Source organism: Chanodichthys erythropterus, chromosome 3 (assembly GCF_024489055.1).
Source record: "Chanodichthys erythropterus isolate Z2021 chromosome 3, ASM2448905v1, whole genome shotgun sequence".
Classification (NCBI taxonomy): domain Eukaryota; kingdom Metazoa; phylum Chordata; class Actinopteri; order Cypriniformes; family Xenocyprididae; genus Chanodichthys; species Chanodichthys erythropterus.
Genome location: NC_090223.1, coordinates 61,015,405 through 61,037,619, shown reverse-complemented (window position 1 = coordinate 61,037,619; position 22,215 = coordinate 61,015,405). Strand labels below are relative to the sequence as shown.

The 22,215-nt window shown below is 40.8% G+C and overlaps 1 long non-coding RNA gene and 1 pseudogene across 1 annotated transcript; one reads left to right on the top strand and one right to left on the bottom strand.

Moving 5' to 3' along the window:
• The window catches only part of LOC137005151 (uncharacterized), a 1,346,463-nt pseudogene that overhangs the window by 95,256 nt on the left and 1,228,992 nt on the right, over positions 1-22,215 (bottom strand).
• Positions 9,032-11,310, top strand: LOC137007763 (uncharacterized). Its single transcript, XR_010892656.1, has 3 exons — positions 9,032-9,745; positions 10,426-10,494; positions 10,901-11,310. It is a non-coding gene; the product is annotated as an uncharacterized lncRNA (long non-coding RNA).

Here is a 22,215-nt window from a genome sequence, read left to right as displayed (position 1 = left end):
CCGACACGCTTAACCGATGCTAAAGCTAGTAGCAAAGCGGTCTTAAGCGTCAGGGGCTTGAGGTCAGCTGAGCACAGCGGCTCAAAGGGATGTCCTTTGAGAGCCCTAAGGACCATAGATAGGTCCCAGGTGGGAACAGTGAGGGGGCGAGGAGGATTCAAACGCCTAGCACCCCTCAAGAAACGCACCACTAGGCTGTTTCTGCCCACCGACTGGCCAGCGATAGGAGAGTGAAACGCTGCAATGGCTGCTATATAAACTTTGAGCGTTGAAGGGGCTCGCCCTGAATTCAAACGCTCTTGGAGGAAGGACAGTATCGGAGACAAGTCACATTCCGCTGGATCTATGTTGCGTGCAGAGCACCAATCAACAAAGATTGACCATTTCTGGGCATAGAGACGTCTCGTAGACGGAGCTCTCGCCTGAGAGATGGTGTTCAACACGTCCCCGGGGAGGTTAACTGGCTCCCGTCGAGGGACCATAAGTGCAGAGCCCAAAGTTCTGGCTGCGGGTGCCAAATTGTCCTGTTCGCCTGAGAGAGAAGGTCCCGTCTCAGAGGAATGGGCCACGGGGCTCTCGTGGAGAGCCTGAACAGCTCTGAGGACCAAACTTGGCTCCTCCAGAGCGGGGCCACCAGGAGGACTTTGTGCTCGTGCTCCTTGATTCGTCTGATAACCTGAGGGATCAGAGCGATCGGGGGAAATGCGTAAAGAAGGGTGCTGGGCCAATGGTGGGCCAGCGCGTCGTCCTTTTTCGAGAAACAAGTTGGGCAATGAGAAATGTCTTCTGAGACGAAGAGGTCGACCTCTGCCTTTCCGAAGAATTCCCATATTGTGAGAACCGTCTTGGGGTGGAGCGTCCACTCGTCCGAGGGGATATTGCTCCAAGACAGCATGTCTGCTCCCAGATTGGTTTTCCCAGGAATGTGTGTCGCCCTGAGCAACAAACTCCTGGGTGGAGCCCATTCCAGAAGACGCTTCGCCAGTGTGCACAAGCGGCTGGACGAAAGACCTCCCTGGTGATTTATGTACGACACCACCGTCATGCTGTCCGATTGGACTAAGACGTGGCGTCCCGTCAGGTGAGCCTGAAAGAAGTGAAGGGCAGGTATCACTGCCAGCATCTCTAGGCAGTTGATATGAAGATGGCTCTCCTCGTGTGACCATGAGCTGAAGGCTGGACTGCCCTCGCAAAGAGCGCCCCAACCCGAGTTGGAAGCGTCCGTCGAGAGCACCGTCCTTCGGGACGCCGCCTGAAGGGGTACGCCACGCTTGAACCACTCGGGTTCAGCCAGGGTTTCAGGGCTGATAGACAGGCCTGATTGACCTTGAGACAGAAGCGGCCATGCCGCCAGGCGTGGGGGGGACCCGAAACTTCAGCCAGTACTGCAGAGGCCGCATCCGAAGAAGGCCGAGCTGCAGAACTGGGGAGGCGGAAGCCATCAGCCTTAGCAACCTCTGGAAGGTCTTCAGAGGAAGATAGGCTTTGTTTGTGACGGAAGCCGCGAGCTGTTGAATGGCCAGAGCGTGCTCTGGCGAGACCACTGCCGTCATGCGGACAGAGTCGAAAACTTCTCCCAGGAACGGAATGCGTTGGCTGGGAAGCAGCGAGCTCTTGGATAGGTTGACCCTGAGTCCCAGGCATTCTAGATGGCTGAGGAGCACAGATCTGTGACGTTCTAGCTCTGCTCGCGAGTGGGCCAGGATGAGCCAATCGTCGAGATAATTCAGAACGCGGATTCCCATCTGTCTGAGTGGGGAGAGAGCCGCATTCATGCACTTGGTAAAAGTGCGAGGAGCCAGGGACAGCCCGAAGGGTAGGACCGTGTATTGGTAAGCCACACCCTCGAAGGCGAATCTCAAGAACCGCCTGTGGTGGGGGGCTATCTGGATGTGAAAGTAGGCATCTTTCAGGTCCAGTGAGCAGAACCAGTCCTCGTGACAAATCTGTGCGAGGATCTGCTTCAGCGTCAGCATCTTGAACTTCTGTCTCATGAGGGAGCGGTTCAAGATCCTAAGATCTAAGATGGGTCTGAGACCGCCATCTTTCTTGGGGACCAGAAAGTAGCGGCTGTAAAAGCCTGACTCGCTCTCTGGAGGAGAGACTATTTCTATAGCCCCTTTCTTGAGCAGCGCCAAGACTTCGGTTCGGAGAACGTGAGCGTTGTCCGAAATCACTGAAGTTTGAAGCACCCCGCTAAAGCGTGGGGGTCTTCGGGCGAACTGGAGCGCGTAGCCCTGACTTATGATCCCTAGGACCCACTTTGACAGCCCCGGGATGGCCCACCAAGCCTCGACCCGGGTAGCAAGAGGTTGAATGACATCCTTGGATGCAGCTCTAAGAGTTAGTCCAGGAAGATTTGTCTGTAAGGGTACTGTTTAAACGCACAGCTACCTGGAAAATATTTTGGTAATCCCTCCGGTGCGGGGAAGATCCGTGCAGATCCGCTCTGACGGATATCCGTTTAGATCCGCTCTGACGGAAAATAAAGTGTTGATGGGAATATTCCGGTTGATGAATTAATAAAATTGGAATAATTATAATTAAAGAATTATAAAAAGACCCCTTTGGTGTGGTGTGGCAAATTAAAAATCTAATTAAGTGAAGGATGGGTCAAAAGATATCAAGACCAATACAAGATGAGACACCCTGAAATTGGATGTTTAGAAATAATTGTGGATATTGGACTGTACCCTATTTATCAAATTTAAGTGGGTGGACTCAAGGAAAAGTACAATTGGATCCTTTCCCCAAAGAAGGCTCTTTTAAGCCAGGGGATATGGAAAGTGCAAATTCGATGATGAATGGGGGCTGGGGAGACCCAGAGTGGAATTATAAGTACATGAAAGAGTCATACAGTAAATGGAAAGAAATGAAAACATATTGGGATAAAGGTCCAGAGAGGCAAAAATTGCCCCATGCCTCAGCATCCTTTTCAAATATTTGTCAATATAAGGCTCCTACAGTAGAGGAATTGAAACAACCTCTCATTCCATCAAAATTGTATCCCAGCCTGCCAGAAAGCAAAGACGGCTATGCAATGATGAGTGAGACAAAACAGTGTGTGGCAGCTGCAGCTGCAAGTAAACAGGCAGACGGTGAGAAGTACGAGAAGCCAAAAGATGAACAAAAATCAGAGCCTGCATTTATGTTTGTGAGACAGGGAAATCAAATTTCGTCCTGCAAGTGACATCGAAAGCATATGTAACAATCTACCTTCTCCCTCTCATCCGGCGAAATTTGTGCAGATCCTGAAAAGTCATACCCGTTACGCACAACTGACGGGTCCAGATTTTAGAGTAATACTCCTCAGAACTTTGGGGGATGATGCGACAGAGATAATTGATGCGTGTCCTTCTCTGAAAACAGAAAATGATAGGAAAAGGGACTGCGGATAATCCTAATAAACTCTTATGGGAGGAGGAAGAGCATTTAGAGACTTTTTATGAGGAGCTGCAAAGGATGTTAGAAAAACAGGTGATTTCAAAAAGAGATATATCATATGCCGCTAACACTAAACAAGGGCCAAAAGAATCCGCTGCAGCTTTCGTAAATCGATTCAAAAAGTCATGGGAGGAGGATTCTAAATTGCCAACCACACGAGATCATAGCATACTGTTCATTAATACATGTTTGAACAATATGAATCCAAAACAGGCCCAGCTGATTAGAGTAACCACATCAAGAATTACTGATTCAAATGTGGAGGAATTCTGTGCACGAGTGAGAGAGTTAGATGCTGCTGGAGGATTTTCAGGAAATAGTGCATTGACAGTTAAAACTGAACCTGCATTTTTTCAGACAAGAGGGGAAGAAGCCCCACGAAGGCGAGGGAAATGTCATTATTGTGGCAAACCTGGTCATTGGGCACAAGAGTGCAGAAAACGAAAATATGATGAGCAAAGACGCAGACAGGGAGAGATGGACAAAAAGGAGATTTCTAACTCCAACCAAGATACTGGTAACAAATACCAAACAGAATGGACCCCCCAATAGGGATGCCTACGGAGTGAAGGAACCCCAAGTACTTCTATGCTCACTCTAAAATATAAAAATAACAAAACTGATTTACCAAATTTGGAATTGAGTGTAGATGGGAAAAAATATTGCTTTCTTATAGATACTGGTGCCAGCTGCTCATCAATTTCTGGTTTAATGTATGAGGGTCCAGTTTCTGCAAAAAGTACACACTCCGTGGGTATTGATGGGGTTCCAATATCCTGCTCAGTTACCCACCCTTTGCATGTGGTCACAAGTGATGGTCAACATTTTATGCACAAGTTTACTATCATTCCCGAATCACCTCTAAATTTGCTTAGAAGAGATGTTTTACATAAATTGGGAATGGAAATTGTGTTTACTGAAAATGATGTTTCTCTTTTCTTCCCTTCTGTGCTGATGGTGTCCACTGAGCCACACCCTCATCCTGCTGATTACATGCTGAGTGAAGCTGAGAGTGAGGGAGAAGAGATAGAGTCACTGAAACGAGTAAATCCAAAACTGTGGGCTAAGCACAAGGACGAAGCAGGTTTTATCAATGATAAACCGTACACTGCGTTACTGAAAACAAAAACACCAGTCTATGTAAAACAATACCCTCTCTCTCCAGAGAAAGAGAAGGGCATTGAACCTGTGATTGAAAATTTGTTGAAACAGGGCATTATTATTCAGACACACTCGCCATATAACACACCTATTAATCCTATTCTCAAAGCAGATGGACAAAGTTGGCGACTGACACAAGATTTGAGGAAGATCAATGACCTGATCATACCGCTTTCACCAGTGGTACCGGATGTGGTAACTATAATAAATTCAATACCACCTACACATAAATTCTATAGTGTCCTTGATATATGCTCTGCTTTTTTCAGCATACCGATATCTGAAGAGGTACAGCCATTATTTTCGTTTACGTACAAACAACAACAATTTACATGGACACTTCTTCCTCAGGGCTACGTTGACTCGCCTGCTGTGTTCTCTGCGATCGTGCACAAAACCCTCAGCAACATCAAGCTCCCACCGACTACATGTTTACTACAGTATGCAGATGACCTGCTCATCTCAGCCACAACAGCAACTCTGAACAGGCCTCCATCATTGTCTGCAATGTGCTGGCAGAAGCGGGGTTTAAAGCTTCAAGAAAGAAAGTGCAGTGGGTGAGACCACAAGTCTCTTATCTGGGACACATTATCTCAGAAGGACAAAAAAGGATCTCTCCTGACAGAGTGGAGCTGGTAAAGAGATTTACTAAAGCAGCCACAATCAAACACATGCAAAGTTTTTTGGGACTGATAAACTATTGCAGGGCCTGGATACCAGACTGTGCTTTGTATGACAAGACTTTGCGTCAAGCCATTGACAACAAAGCCTCACCACAACAAGCAATCACGTGGACTGTTGAAATGGATGCTGCCTTCAACGTGTTGAAACATTCCATCATGTCGGCCCCCGCGTTGGGCCTACCTGACTACAAAAAGGACTTTCACCTTTATGTGTACGAGAGCAGGGGCATTGCAGCGGGGATACTGGCCCAGGAACACGGTACAAGTTATCGCCCTGTGTCGTATCTTTCCAAAACATTAGATAATATTACACAAGGTCTGCCAACATGCCTTCGAGCAGTGGCTGCTGCTGCCCTGATGGTACGAGATGCTGAAAAAACAGTCCTCTCATATCCACTGACGTTACACACCTCACACCAGGTAAATGCAATTTTACATAATCTTAACACGCAGCACATGAAGGCACAGCGTCGTTCAGGTTATGAAGCAACGTTGTTAGCGACTACAAATTTAACGATTAAGCCAACATCTGTGCCACACACTGCTGTTATTGCTTTGAGAGAGTTGCTCGGTACTGCCGACCAAACCACTGACAGCATTGATGAGGTACATGATTGTTTGAAAACAATTGAAACTGAAACTGCTTGTAGGACCAATCTGTTAGATACGGCCCTAAAAGAGAGGGATAGTTTATATGTTGACGGTTCATGTTCTAAACCATCAGATAGTGTATATTTATGTGGCTATGCAGTTGTTAGACTCCCTGATGAAGTGGTAGAAGCAGAATCATTACCATACACATCAGCACAGGCAGCGGAACTAGTGGCACTAACGAGAGCTTGTGAACATTCAAAAGATAAAATTGTCACAATTTATACTGATTCTAAATATGCGTACAGTGCAGTCCATGACTTTGCCAACACATGGAAACAAAGAAATTTTAAGACAGCAAATGGAAAACCAATAGCGCATTCTGATTTGATAGGTGACTTAATTAATGCAGTGCAGTTGCCGAACAAAGTGGCCATAGTCAAGGTGAGGGGACATGCAGCAGGTGATTCAGAGGAAATAAGAGGTAATCAGTTGGCTGATACAGCTGCTAAAGAGGCTGCTAAAAAAACATGCAAAAGGGCAATTGAATTTGGGGAAGTTACTATGATGGCACATGTGACTAATTTGCCTGATATTGATGTCAAAATATTACAGAGCCAACCAACAGAGGCTGACTTACAATACTGGGCCTCAAAAGGCTGTCAGCCAGATAAACAGGGAATTATCAGAGACTCTGAAGGGAAAGTGGCCTTGCCAAAGTCAACACTTGTGCTGCTTATACGTCACTATCATGGTCTCTCACACACAAGTGCTGCAAAGACAGCCCAAGCAATTAATGCTTTGTATTGCATTGCAGATGTACACAAGACAACCAAATTGGTGTTAGATTCGTGCTTTATCTGTGCAAAAAGTAACATCCATCGACCTGTAAGTCATTCAGCTTTACCATTTCCAGAGGCTCCATTTCAACATTTGCAAATAGATTTTACACATATGCCACCTGTTAAAAATTGTAAATATTTTCTTGTGATTGTTGACAGATTCACAAAGTGGCCAGAAGCTTTCCCATGTGCGAGGGAGAATGCAAAAACGGTGGTTAAGATTTTGTGCAAAGAAATTATACCCAGATTTGGAATACCAAGTGTAATTGAGAATGATAATGGAACACCTTTTGCATCAAAGGTAACACAACTATTGGCTAAAACTTTAGCTATTGATTGGCATTTTAACATACCGTACAATCCAAGATCGTCCGCAGTTGTTGAAAGATTTAACAGAACGATCAAAGATCGATTAACTAAAGCATGTTTAGAGACGGGAAAAAATTGGATGACTGTATTACCAGCTGTTTTAGCTGAAATACGAATGACACCATCCTCCACTACTAAAATGTCTCCTTTTGAAATTCTGATGGGTAGGCCTTTCCCGACACCATGGGTCAAAGGCCGCGCTGGCGTTTCTTCTTTAGGTGAAATGGAGGTGATCCTGGATGACTATGTCACAGAGCTGGTCGAAAAATTGAATTCTATTAATGGTGATGTTTCACTAACTCTTCCTCTCCCCTCAGAGAAACCAACACACAAGTTTGTGCCTAACCAGCAGGTGCTGATAAGAAGTCTGAAGCCAGTCAAAATAGGAGAGCCAAAATATCTGGGGCTAGCCACAGTGATTGCAGTGATGAGGACCGGAGTGTTGACTGACCTGCAACCGCAGTGGATACATGCGAGTAGACTGAAGGCTGGCCCGTGCCAAGGGGGACGTTCAGATTAACTAAGAGAGTAAACATATGGCCGGAAAGGAGCTGAAACACGCAGCATTATGTCCATATGCGATCTGATTAGTTAATCTGGACCAACAACTTCAAGGATCACGGAAGGAGAAAGCAGTTCAGTGACAGGCAGTGTTGGAGAAAAATCCCCTAACAACTTTGCACAATGGGACTTGTAACAATAACTTTGACCACGATTTTGTTAATTGCCATCAGAGGGCAAAGCTGGACAGGATACAACACCACCCATTTAAAGAAATGCTCTGGGAACACTGCCTGTGCTCTGTCTGCTGCCATGGCGGAGAACATGGACAACAAGGACTGTTTGATTTGTCATGCCATCCACAGCGTCTGGTCTGTTGTCCCCCTAACTTACAATGCTGCCAAGACAATCAAGATGAACGATGAAAAAAGTAATCAGACTTGCACCCTGCCAATCACCATCATAAAGATTTTAGCATTAAGAGACTGGCATAGAGGAGGACCTCAGCTATGGAATCGGAATAATGGAGCTGTGACTGTTTCAAATGAATGTGAACCTTCAACAAGGCGAACTGACCTAGAAGAAGTTAGGGTGCAATGGGAGATGGGGGACACTTGTTTGTGTAGTCAGAATGGTAAACACAAAATGGGAAATTCAGTCTGCAAAACGACGATTGACATCACACGAACCAAAAATGGACTGAAATGTTCAATCAGAGAGATGAATGTCTCTGGGTACTGCCCATTCAGTGAACTGTTTACATCAGATAAGACACCTCTATACTGGGTGTGCGGTGGTAAAGGAGTTACTACTTTTCCCAAGGACTTTGCCTGGAGTGGATGCTGCTATCCTGCTATAGTAGCACCAGGAATTCATTTTGTTGAATTACCAAGTTCACACCCTTTGTTCAGACAGAAGAGAGAAATGCCTACATACAGAGGATACATCCTTGCAGATCCATGGACATCACAAGCGACGAGTGCAGGTTGGGGAATGTTCCCCTTTGGGGGAGTGGTTGCTGCCTTGCAAAAGATAAATGAACTGGCTTTGATGTTAGAACAAATGAAGAATGACACTGCTGATTCTATCACTCTGTTAAATGATGAAATGAGAGCAATAAGAAGTGCTGTAATTCAGAACAGAATGACCTTTTAACAGCTAAGGCCGGAGGACTATGCAAAATGTTGAATTTGTCATGCTGTTTTTCCATTCCAGATTACTACAACAATATTCTTGACTTGATAAATCACATGAAAACCATAATTGTTGATCCACCTGAAGCATATGACTGGGGTAAAGGGATGAGACAATGGTTCTCTAACTGGGTGAATACTTTAATTTGTTGTTTCCTGTTCTACTAATGATTTTACTACTTTTATGTTTGGCTCCATGCATATTACAATCCTTACAGGGAATGATTAACACTCTGAGGTCTAAAAACGCGCCGGCGCGTTTTGCAGTTTTTTTTTCACATTGCAGCAAAACAGACTTAAAATACTCCGTCATTTTTTGTCATAGAGACATAAGTAATATATCAATTGAAACTATAGAATGTCTTCTTTTTTTTGTGTACACTCACAATCAAAATAAAACTTTGTGCTTTTTAAAAATAAATAAAATATACAGGGTGTGCTGTCCTGCCGTCTCCGTCTCTGCAAACATCGTTCTAAAACGTCACTAAAAGTAACTAAAATAGATGGCTTATACATGCTACATGGACATGAGAGATATGTCTTTGGAAAGCTTTAAGTGTCTACTTTTAAACAAAACAAATAAATTCTAAAACAAATATTCTCCCTTTATGTAATCAGTATAAAAGTAAAGAGAGGTACTGTTTCTCCTGTCTGACCTAATTATCTTTAATGTGTGCCCGCCCACGCGCAGAGCGCTCTATTCATAAGATAATGTGCTGAGGCGATTTATGCAAACTGTAAACGCCCCTAACAGCGTCTTAAAAAGCATCAAGTTTCATCAGATTCATTCGCTGTCCTTCGCGTTTGGAAGATGGCACACTACACAGGTGAGCAGGCTCTTCAGATGGTCCTGGACAGTGAGGAAGTTCACTCTTTCCTCGGAAGAAGAACACGACTCTGACGATGAACGTCTGCATTTTGAAGAGCGACTTGATCCAGCTGAAGATACAGTTTCTGATGAGTAAGTGATTTAGTTTTACTTAAATTATTTGACGTGTTTTTTTTTTCTATATAAGCGTACATATATTTGCCTTATATTTACATCTATCTATATAACTATATATATAACTTTATCTCATAAAAACGCTTATAAATAGAATGCTTTTCTGTTGATATAGGGCCTACTTAAATTATTTATATAAGCGTACATCTATATTTGCCTTATATTTACTTCTATCTATCTATCTATCTATCTATCTATATATATATATATATATATATATATAACTTTATCTCATAAAAATGCTTATAAATAGAATGCTTTTCTGTTGATATACTCAAATTATTTGACGTGTTTTTTTTTTATATACAAGCGTACATCTATATTTGCCTTATATTTACATCTATCTATAAATATATATATAGCGTATCTAAGTACCGTATATGATAGGCGTGAATGTGCTAAAATATGCTTGGTTGTGAAATGCGCGAACATGTTGCTATTTGCTAAATGTGCTAACTGATATAGCAGACTGTAAACGTTTACACATTCGCACACTTTGTCCGGTAATGGCCAATTGACAGACATATACAGCATGCTTGTATACCTGTTACTTTCCTGTCAGTTATGCATAGCTAATGGTATGAGAGTATTATCTTATATGCTAATAATAACAGGGTTTTTTTTACATTTTTTTTTAGGAATGTGGATCCATCACTCTCACATTCACCTGCAATTCCCACTAGGAGGGCACGCAGCAACACAGTTGAGTAAGTACACTTTTACCCACTATATGGTAGGCCTATATTGAAATCTGTAAGATTTTTCATGTTTTTAAAATAAGTTTCGTCTGCTCACCAAGGCTGCATTTATTCAATTAAAAATACAGTAAAAACAGTAATATTGTGAAATATTATTACAATTTAAAATAACTGTTTTCTATTTGAATATATTTCACAAAGTCGTTTATTCTTGTGATGTCCAGCATCATTACTCCAGTCTTCAGTGTCGCATGATCCTTCAGAAATCATTCTAATATGATGATTTGCAGCTCAAGAAACATTTATTGTTTACAATTGTTCAGAAATGTTTCATAAGTAGCAAATCATCATATTTGATGATAATATTTGATGATAATATTAATAAGATTCATATTTGATGATAATATATTTGCAGAGCTCTGTGGTGTGTCGTCACAGAAAGCAGCTCCAAAACGGACCAAAAGTGACCATGTACCGGTTCCAGGAGCAGAGCTGACATCAGATGCAAGGAATAATGCCACCGCTGGTCATCGGAACTGCATGCTTTGCAAAGTACAGCTTGGTAAAAGGCAAGACACACCTTGGAAATGCCAGGCATGTGACATTTACTTGTGTCTTCAGTTGAACTGTTTTCAAAAATGGCACACAGATGTGTGACTGTTCAGATTCTCTGTTCACCACCTCTCACTGACCATTGGGCTGCAAAGATTATCTATATGTGATCAAGCAGGTTATGTATAGGGTGTAAAAGTGGGCTTTTTTTTATAAACCTTACCTTTATTTGCCTGTATACACAAAAAATGTGCCTTTGACCCTAGTTTATATGTGGATTATATTGTTAACTTTATTTTAAATAAAAAAGAAAAAAACAATGATATGTCTTGTCTTTGCATTTTCTTAGTTGACTCAGTCACATTCCTGACTGAATGGCTCATTATGCGGCTCATTAGGGGCAGGGTCTTAATCTCCCCAGGTGTAAATCACTTCATTATTCATGAAGAGTCACACCTCTTCGCATATGGCCTACCTAAACAAAAAGTGTCTTAGAAATTTAAAATCAATACAATGTTTTATGTGTCAGAGTAGGGAGGATCATTTCCACATCATTTTGAAGCAAAAACTCTACACTAAAATATACAATTCTCAAAAGTCTTGTGAAAAAACATTTAGTATGCATTTTTAGGTATTGTTTCAGTTACTTTTTTTTTTTGTTTTTTCAATAACCACGCATAAACATTATTCCTTTAAAAACACAAACATGTACATACATGTTCCTCACATATTATGGTAGCCTAGTTTGTGCTGAATACAGTGTAATGACACTTTTGTCATTAATATGTTTATAACCAACTGATAAAAGCACAAATGTCAGGGCATGTCAAAACTTCTCCAGGGCCCAAAATCAGCCTCAGACTCCAGAGGGTTAAGACAAGTCTTGGAATAATCCATAGATCACAGTATTAGATTATGATTATGTGTTTAGATTTTGCTTGCTATTATTTGAAAAACAGATTGATCAATTTTCTTTAAAGGGAAGCACTAAATCATAAATGATTTAAAGTGGCCATATTGTTAAATATTTTCTTATTTCTTGGGCTTCACTTTCTGACTTTCTCTGTGTCTTGGGATTTTTCCATTGTGCAACTTATGTACCTACCTAGACAAAACAAGAAGTAGCAGTCCTTGGACACACTGACACTCTCACACACAACCAGAAGTTGAAGACACACACACATTTACGCACATACATTTTCTTATTTGTTATTATTTTTCTTGAAATGCCATACATGGTAAGTTTGATTCTTAAGTCGTAATTACAAATATTCTACTGTAATGACTGAGGCAAATCAGACACAATTATTGGTTAGTTAACCAATAGTTTTAAGCTCACTCTGGAGTCTGTCCCCATCCCCCGGGAAGCTTTCAGTTACAAGTTTATTGCGCTGAGGAATGTGGTTGCCGCATGGAGAACAGAGTAGAGACACAGAACATCTGCATCTTCCCTGCATTTTCCACACAGAACATAGACTCTATGGCAGTAATGTATAGACAGACTGTGCTATAAATGAATCCTTCTCAGGAAATGGTATCCATTATTACTGATGTTGTATTGTACTCATTGTATTTACATGTTTGATGATTGTTAAATGTTATGACCTGCACGGTAACTTCACACGGTAACAATCATGCCATGTTTAGTGTCTATGCGTTCGTAGCGGGAAGATTTAAATGCTTGTGTATGCGGTACATCCATACCTGTGCAACACATCAGTATTAAAAGAATATTTAATAGTTCTGATTCAAGAACTCAGCTTGTTAATCTTTCTGGGTTGTAAAAGCCCTGACAGGAGGGGTGTTGCCACCCAGAATTACAACATCTTCATTGGTCCGGTCAACAACTGAGAGGTGTGACTTTGACCAGAGGTTAAAAACCAGCGAACAGTGCCACTCCCTCTCTTCTTCCTTGCTTCTAGACGACCGAACAAATCTCCTTGCGGCCGGCCTCTCTAGGCCCGGCCGCAAGGCTGGTAGGCCCCTGGCCTACAACACCCAGCCATGTGCTCATCACCCAACAGACTGGCAACAACTTCACATGATAACTTCAAGAGTTATCCTCAACCTGCATATCCGACGCTCTTCAGCCTAAAGGCATCTTGCAAGTATCGTACATTTTAATGCTAAACAGCGATTTAGTATTGATTTGTAAAGACTTTACCTTTGCTATTGCTAAAAGAAACTGATGAGTCCTTTCCAGAGTGCCTTTGACATTTCATGTAGCTCTAGTTCAAGTTCACGTTTATTTATAAAGCACATTTAAAAACAACTTGTGTTGTACCAAAGTGCTGTACAGTATTACACATGATATAAGATAATAAAATTAATACATAAGATAACATATAACAACATGCAGGGTAGGCCATAAACCACTCAATAAGCCTTATATAATTCAGGCGACATCATAGGCTACAGAAAATAAATGAGTCTTTAAGCTAGATTTAAAAGTGACCAAAGTGGGTGAAGACCTCACGTTCACTGGAAGCGTATTCCACAACTTAGGAGCCGCAACTGCAAAAGCTCGGTCACCCTTGGTCTTTAAGCGAGACTGAGGAACCGAGAGGAGGAATTTATTGCATGAGCGGAGAGATCTTGGAGCAGAGTAAGGGTGAAGAAGATCAGAAATGTACTGTGGAGCAAGCCCATGTAAAGCTTTATACACGTACAGCAGAACCTTGAAGTCAACTCTGTATCTGACTGGTAACCAATGTAAGGTGGACAGAACAGGAGTGATGTCCTGTCTAGTAACAGTATCTCTTCCGGTTCAACTCTATCATTACTCACTCTGACTCGTGTATGTGTGTGTGTGACCCTTTGTGTATGTTATGTTACGTGTTTGTTAGTTTAGTTATGTGTTTGTGAGTTAGTTAATAAAGATTGTGCACAGGACATGTTTGGTTCTGACTCCGTCTGCTAATGAATTGCCTCTTAAGTGATAGATCCGGACTATGTGCTCTGAGTAGTACAGTACAATAAGAAATATTATTTTTCCATAACTTGGAAATTAACATTTCTTAGAATTAATAAACAATCAACACTGAGCGTTCACTGGACGAACAGGTTAACTGATTGTAATATTAATTTTAATGTAGCTATGTCCAGTTAATCTGATTAACGGATTTGCATATTCATAATTAATCATAATTAATAATCATAATGAGTTATGAATAATTATTAATATTTCCCCTTTGAGTTCAAATTCGCTACACTACCTATTATTGAGATTTTGATCTAACAGTTTGGGGGCTCGTCCGGGATATGCGTTCAGCTGACCTCAGGCCTTATCTGCTTTGTCGGCCGCACCAAAGGGTCTTCGGTCTCAAAGCAACGTCTCTTGCGTTGGACAGTCGACGCTATTGCTCTTTGTTACTCCTCTATGGGCCAGAACTACCCCATAGGAGTCAGAGCCCACTCCACTAGAGGAATGGCTTCCTCTTTGGCCTGGTCCAGTGGAGTTAAGACATCTGTGAGGCGGCCGGCTGGTCCTCGCCGTCCACCATTGTCAGATTTTATAATTTGGATGTCCCGACTTTACTAGCTCGGGCCCTCTTGGTATGATACAGTGGCCTCTATCGAGCTCCGCTTCATGCCACTCCATGCCACTTCCGTTTGCGAGATTAACTATGGGTTCGACGGCTCCGGCCTACTCACTTGTCCACTGGTTCCCTCACGGTATCCAAGACAAGTCCAGTCATTCCCTGCTGTGGCACGGCGCGGTTGAATTCCTTCCCCATACGCAGTACAAGTGAAGTATCGAAAGGGAACGTACTCGGTTACTAGCGTAACCTCGGTTCTCTGAAATACGGAACAAGTACTGTGATACATGCCGTGCCACAAGGCTGCGGCTTCAGTGTCGTCGCTTCAGTCGAATGACCTGAAATGCTATGGTGTAATGCCTGCTTATAGCTGTAGCCCTGCCCATTTAGACTGGCTTATTTGCGCGCTTTGTCGCCATAGGCCGCGCAGCTATGCCATGCCGTCATTGGTTCAACAACTTGTCTATGAGTGAACCAGTGACGATGCAGTTACACTGCGTTATTGAAAAAGGCTTCAGTAATGGGGAAAAAGGAGACCTTTCCCCATACGCAGTACTCGTTCCATATCTCAGGGAACCAAGGTTACGTTAGTTGGTACGTTACATTTACACTCTACCCACAAAGAAATGGATCAACTTCTGTCAGCTTGTTGAACACATTTATTTATTCTGACATTTTCTATCATATGATGGCTGAAGCAGCAGCATGTGACACAGTTCTCATGATCAACATTGTAAACCGAATTCTACAAAACTGAAGTGAAAACACCAAATTATCATTCAATGGGATAGAATATATTCTTATCAATCACTCCTTCCCCTCCTGCCACATTTCGCGTGCAGCACTGACATCATGTGCAAACAACCTATAGAGAAGGCATAGGATGTAGCGTAAGCTTTGTGAACTGTGAGTTTCACACTTTTAACATTTAAGAGGCTGTTGTGTCAACCTTGATTTATTGCAATATAGAGCTGTTTTATTTTGATTTTAGAAAATAAACAATCAAAGCTTAAGGCTTTTCTCCAGTGTGAGTTCTCATGTGGTCTATAAGGTGTCCTTTTCGACTGAAACTCTTTCCACACTGTTGGCAGGTGTAAGGCTTTTCTCCAGTGTGAATTCTCATGTGGTCTATAAGGTGTCCTTTATGAATGAAACTCTTTCCACACTGTTGACAGGTGTAAGGCTTTTCTCCAGTGTGAATTCTCATGTGGACTTTAAGGTTTTCATTTCTAACAAAACTCTTTCCACACTGTTGGCAGGTGAAAGGCTTTTCTCCAGTGTGAGTTCTCATGTGGTCTTTAAGGCTACTTTTATGACTGAAACTCTTTCCACATTGTTGGCAGGTGTAAGGCTTTTCTCCAGTATGAGTTCTCATGTGGTCTTTAAGGCTTCCTTTATGTCTGAAACTCTGTCCACATTGTTGGCAAGTGAAAGGTTTCTCTCCAGTGTGAATTTTCATGTGGACTTTAAGCATGTCTTTACGTGTGAAACTCTTTCCACACTGTTGGCAAGTGAAGGATCTCTCTCTAGTGTGAACTCTCAAGTGGACTTGAAGGTTTCTATGTTGATCAAAAGTCTTTCCACACTGTTGGCAGGTGAAATAACTTTTAGTTCCAGTCTTTTGAGCTCCTTTTTGTAAGGAAAATTTTGTTGATTTTTTTTCAGTCATTGAATGATGTTTTTTCTCTTCATCCCTTTCATTAAGTTCATGACTCGCCTCTCTTGGTGCCATCAGATCTAGGGCAAAAATAGACAAAAAAACAATTTAGAGATTTAAAGCATTAAAATTAACAACATTTATGATCTATACACTATCCTATCCTATGGATCAGGGATGGGCAGCTTTGGTACTGGAGGGCCACTCTTTTGCAGAGTTAAGTTTCATCCCTAATCAAATACACCTGCCTGTAATTTTCAAGCATTCCTGAAGATTTAAGGCTGATTTATACTTCTGCGTCGTGTGTACCCCGTAGGTACGCCGTAGGCTGTGAGTGCCACACGTAACCTAGGATGTAGCCTGACGTGGGGAGGGTCATAGCTTTTCTGCGTCATAGCTGGGCACTGCAGACAGGTGCCGAATGTCACCGCCGGTGTGCGTACACTCATAGAAAACAATGCGTTCGAATTTTAAAGTCGTGCTGCGCTGAGCTTCACGTCCAGTGTGCGAGCCCCTTCAGGGTCTTTGGGTTCTCCACAGACCCCAGGCAACAAAATTTAATTTTGTAACAAAATAATTGTTTTGTTTTAAAAAAATAAAAATAAATAAATGTAATTTTACTCTATTTTTTTTTTTTTACTCAACATTTGGAGGATAGTTTTTGGAGGATAGTGGAGCTCTGCAGCCATCTACTGGTAAAAGTAATAGTTTACTTTTAAAACTGCATTTTTCAAAAGATGGGCAAAAATCGTACACTAAAGCCGGGCACACATTTAAGCTGCGCACACACTTAACGATTGTGAGGCCGATTATGAATGTAAATTGATACTTATGAATGATCGCGCTCTAACGTGTCCAGTCGCGTTCAGTCTGCGATTACAGTCGGTGTTCAAATTCCATGTGTAAGTATATAAAGCTGCTTCAGTCGCAGGAAACAATCGGTATGTGTGTTCAGTTAAATCTTAGAATGTTTCAGCTAATCGTTAGGTGTGTCCCCGGCTTTAACGACTATTTAAAACATTCTAAGACTGAGCTCAACATACAGTGATTGTTTCCTGCAGCTGAAGCCGATTTAAATACTTATAAATGGAATTTAAATGCCGACTGTAATTGCAGACTGAGCGCATCTGGCTCTGACTGGACGCGTTTGAGCGCGATCAGTCATAAGTGTCGATTTACATTCATAATCGACCTTACAATTGTTAAGTGTGTGCGTGTCTTAAACCATGTCAAATTATCCATGTTATCCTCATGAATGAAAGTTAGAAATGTGGATCTTTTATAAAGTAAATTTTACATAAAATGCTGTTTTTGTATAAAAATAAAAACTGCACAAATATGAAGTAAATTGACATTGCCCGTAATGATTACTGAGATGGCACATTCGGACGGGACTAAAATCACTGAAAAGCTCTGGTAATAATTACTTTACCCCACCTCCTCATGTAAAACTAGGCTTCAGTCTGAGCGCTCTGATCATTTTGCGTGGTTTATTTGACTTGCTCACGCCTCGTCAAACATAAACGTCAGACATTGTTATAGGCAGTGTTGGGTAAGTTACTCAAAAAAAGTAATCCACTACAAATTACTACATTCAGGGTTCCTACACATTCTCCATTTCAAAATTCCATACTTTTCCAGACTCAAATTTCCAGACCTCCTTCCAAACATTTTTCTGCCATTGGTAAGCCTCTGTCTCCTTTTCTATGTTTTCTCTGCTTCATGTTTGTAGTAGGGTTCTTACAGTCTTTTAGTGATTTTTAAATCAGTGTTTGATTGTTGAAATAAAGTTTTTAGTATTTACGTCTAGGCCCTTCTCTTCTTAAAACTACGTTGCTGTGTGACTTCTGTTTTGGATTAATTTACAAGTACTAATATATTCCCTGTTTAAAAGGGTAGTGACTTTGTTTCTCTTTCTGACCATACCACTCGCTACATAGGTGTAAATATTTAATTTGTTTAACATTCTAATAATTCGACACATTTACTTCATAGACATCCTTCTCTGATTTATCCGTTCTGTTCTGTTGTCAGTATTTGTTGGTATCAAAACATTTCTATAGAGTAGCCTACAAAAGCGCAGTATCAGTTTTAGAAATTGTAGAAATATTTTAGAAATTCACAAGTTTATAAACATCTGCAAAGTAAAAAGAGGTGTAAAAGGTGATGTGTAGGGTGGTCTGGGGGCATCCTCCCCCAGGAGAAGATTTTTGTGATTTTGACATGTAAATGAAGCATTCTGGTGCACTCTGACAACAACATAAATGGGAAAACCAACATTTCCTTCAAGTAAAAAAATAAATAAATAAATAATAATAATAATAAATTATTGACAGTATGGCTGAGAATTGACACAAATTTCACAATTGAATGCAATTTTGATTCAGAAGCTTGCTTGATTTTGAAAATTTTGATTTTGATTTGATTACCTTCGATTCAATATTGGCAAATTTCTTCAAAGAAAAAAAAAATCAACTAATGCTGTAAATTATACAAGGAACCACAGCTGGTACATCATTATAATAATTGGTTAAAACTGATTTGCAAGCTACTTTCATATAGGCTAAATTACACATAAGGAAGTTTATATAAATTTTTAATGACAATTATTTTTCTCTTTTTTTTTTATTATTTAGGCCTAAACATTTAAATGGTGGCTGTCATGAAACAGATTTATACATTTAATATCGAAGCACATGTTAAGTACAAATACAATGAATATGCAATAGCCTATAGTGCATATATTTAGCAAAATGCTCCTCTTGAAGTTCATTTTTGTAGCTGAATAATGAGTTTTTGGCCATTGAACGGCTTTTCTGAGGTAGGCTAAATGTGATATAAATATGGGACCCCCCAGCCATTGGATTCCGCTTGTGCAGCGATCACTTCATATCAGGTAAGTTACCGAACATAAGTATCTTCATTATTTAATAGGCTATAATTGTGGTTTCTGATCAGTTTAATACTAGCTAACGTTAGTTGAATTATAGCATGCAATTCTTGGGGCTAACAATGTCATGTAAGCTAGCAAGTGTTAATGTAGTAAACAAAACCCAGTTCGATACTGAAATGTTTCTATTTATTTTGTAGGGAGAAAGAGTGATAATCCCTTGAGTCCGGACTTTGTTCCATCTATTTTCAACTACGTTCCATTTCCAGAGAAGAGGAAAAGAAAAATGAGACTGGAGGTTTTCAACAGACGACAGAAAGCAAAGCTACAGAAGATAGAGCAGACAAAGCTATCTGCGAAAGCCATCCCTCCCCGGTGAATATATCAAAGTTTCTTAACCTGTTCAACCCCACTTCCATGGACTTTAAAATTATAAACCAAAAAGTTTTTGCACAATTCATTGTATTTTTAATAACACCCAATGAGCTAAAAACCATAACATCTGTGACTGGTTTGAAATCATCACACACCTCTCACCTCCACCAACTTGCATTTGGCAGCAACTGACTATGCATGTGATTGTCACTGTCATTGTCAATATTTATCTAGTAAACTATCGATAATATATATTATGATGTAAATGTGCTATACAAATAAAATTTACTTACTAATGAAAGCTAGTATATACTGCAGAAAACAGAGAGTGATTGACAAAAAAAATGACAAACTGTCATCAGTTGTGTTTTCACCAGAGCATCAACCGATTCTCCCCAAGACAGCAACAAGGATCCTCCTGCAGACCAAACTCCCACCACAGAGCCTTTGAAGGAATCTACCCATGAAGAACCTGGAAATGATGTCCAGCCTGTTCTCCATGAGGATGATCCAGCAACTCCACCATGCAGCACTGAAACCTGTGGTAAACACGTCCAATCTCTTGAGCAAGAATGCCAAGCTCTGAGGACTGAAAATATGTTGTTGAAGGAAGAAATGAATAGGACTACACTGAATGAAATGAGCTTGCATAATGATGATAAAAGGGTTAATACTCTCACTGGTTTATCAACATATTCAATCCTCATGACAATTTTTCATATTGTGGCTCATTTTGTCAAACTTAAATCTTGTTTAACATGTTTTCAGCAGTAAATGTTAACTTTAATGAAGCTTAGAATGAACTTGTCCTCTGTATTTTTGGCTTTTTATTTTGGCATTGACTCAACCACTGTTTCAAAGCTCTTCAAACACTGTATTAGTGTGATGCATTGTAGACTGGTGCCAAGTCTAGTGTTGTGGCCTGACAGAGAATACTTAAGAAAATCTCTTCCATATGCATTTCGAAACAGTAGCTTTGAAAAGACAGTTTGCATTACAGATTGTTTTGAAATATTTCTAGAGAAACCCAGTAGATTGCTAGCCAGTGCTCAGTGTTACTCATCATACAAATCACACCACACAATGAAATATTTAATTGCAATTTGTCCTTAATGTTCCATTTGTTTCATTTCCACTGGATGGGGAGGTTGCACAAGTGATAAGTTCATTACAGAACAAAGTAACTTTTTATCTCATTTGCTCCCAGGGGACGTAGTTTTAGCGAACAGAGGTTTCCTGGTTAAAGAGTCCATTCAGAGATGCCAAGCTGAATGAAAGATTCCAGCATTTACTTGTGGAAAGAAGCAGTTAGATCCTGTTGACTTGGAGAACACCAGATGTCTATCCTCTCTTATGATACATATAGAAAGAGTAATAGGAGTTCTCCGTCAAAAGTACACACTCTTGCAAAGCACTGTCCCCATAAGTTTCACAGACATAGACAGAGAAAATGATGTTACCTACATTGACAAGATTGTGAGCATATGTTGCACACTTACAAATGTGTCTGAATCTGTGGTGCCCTTCCAGTGATGGGATGTAGTAAATTGAACTGATGTGACTGGCTACAGATGTACTCAACCAGGAAATGCCCTTTTTTGGGCATTGATTACTTTTTGGCAGCTGGGACATACCCACTGTTTTGGGACTCTTTTCATGTGAAGGCAGGTTTGGTGAAACTTTTTAACTGAACAAAAACCTGGGGCTGTATTCACAAATCATTGTATCTTACCACTAAGAGTTTTCCTAAATAGCATTAAAAGTTCTTAGCTAAGAGTTTTCTCTTAAAACCTATTCACAAAACTGCTGAGACAAACTAAGGAAAAGACTTAAGTCTTAAGCTAAGAGTAAGGGCGGGGTTGACCTCGTTGCTATGGAGTATACACACAGTGATTGGCTGATGGGGGAGGAGTCAGCGATTTAATCATAGAAATATTGTAGAATGACGTGTCATGTTTCCATATTAAAATAAAGGTTTTAAAATACAAATGTTGCCCTATTCAAACAAATATTTTTTAATAAAAATTTTGCCATATTCAAATAAAGGTTTTAAAATGTAGGCTAAGTGTCACTAATTAAACTAGTATATACAGTCAATTGTCCACCTCTTGGATGTCTGCATCTCAAGAGAATGCAGAATTCAAGCGACAAATTATGTTTGGGAGAAACACATTCAAACGGTCTTTCTAATCATCTCGAGAGGAGGAATATATACACAGATGAGTGCCGACTCGCCTATAGTTACTTCGACAGTTTTCTGCATCGCTCTGCCAACCCGTCCCTCCCTCTCGGCTGGGGATACGGGGAGAACTTTGGGTTTGGGCTAAATTCCAAGCTCGGAGCCCTTGATCCCCTTGGACAGCTCACCAAATAAATTTATTTTTATTTATTTTTTTACTCTATTCAATTATTTGTAAATATGAACTCATGAAAACGACTGCCACAGGTAATCAGACAATATTTATTTGTTAAAGATTTTTGGCGTCTCATCATAAATTTAAATCAATAAATCAAAATGTATTGCATTTATGAAGAAAAGGTTTAGCACCCAAGGCTTTATCGCTATTGCCTCAATGGTGTACAGTGTCTTTGGGTGTTTGTGATTTGGTTTTAGTGACTTAGGAGTCCTCTTGACAACTCCTAACTTTTCACAGACTTAGGAGCTAGTTTTAGCGCTAAAATGCTTTGTGAAATACTCTTAGAGCAAAAATTTAGGA